The sequence below is a fragment of the Triticum aestivum genome, chromosome 7A (genome assembly GCF_018294505.1).
Source record: "Triticum aestivum cultivar Chinese Spring chromosome 7A, IWGSC CS RefSeq v2.1, whole genome shotgun sequence".
NCBI classification, from domain to species: Eukaryota; Viridiplantae; Streptophyta; class Magnoliopsida; order Poales; family Poaceae; genus Triticum; species Triticum aestivum.
Window position 1 is genome coordinate 708,426,179 of NC_057812.1, and position 472 is coordinate 708,426,650.

The following is a 472-nucleotide window of genomic DNA, read 5'->3' on the forward strand; positions in this document are numbered from 1 at the left end:
AGTTAAATCGATCATTATCCACCATATCAGCAACTTTGTTCATTTCCTGATATCAAGTAATTGTTTTCTTTGTCCGGCAGGGTTTGGAGAAAATTCACCAAAACAGTTCCGGGACTGCCGAAGGAGCTGGAATTTAGACACCCGAAAGTAAGTACTATAGTAGCATGTTCCGTGCATCTCCTAGTGATTCAAGCGCTAGTTTCATCAATACCATTTAGCATTCTTGCTTATCAGTTTGATTGACCTCTATTTCTTGTAAAGTAGTTGTGGCAGGAATAAGGGAATGATTTCTGTGGATACTACATCTGCGAGTCCATCCGCCACATGACCTGTGAGCGGGGCGGGTACTCTAACGAACAATATGAAGTACGTAAATAACAACATTCACAATTTTATTTTATTACCATCATTTGTGTTGAGTTTCATTCATTTATATATATATATATATATATATATATATATATATATATAT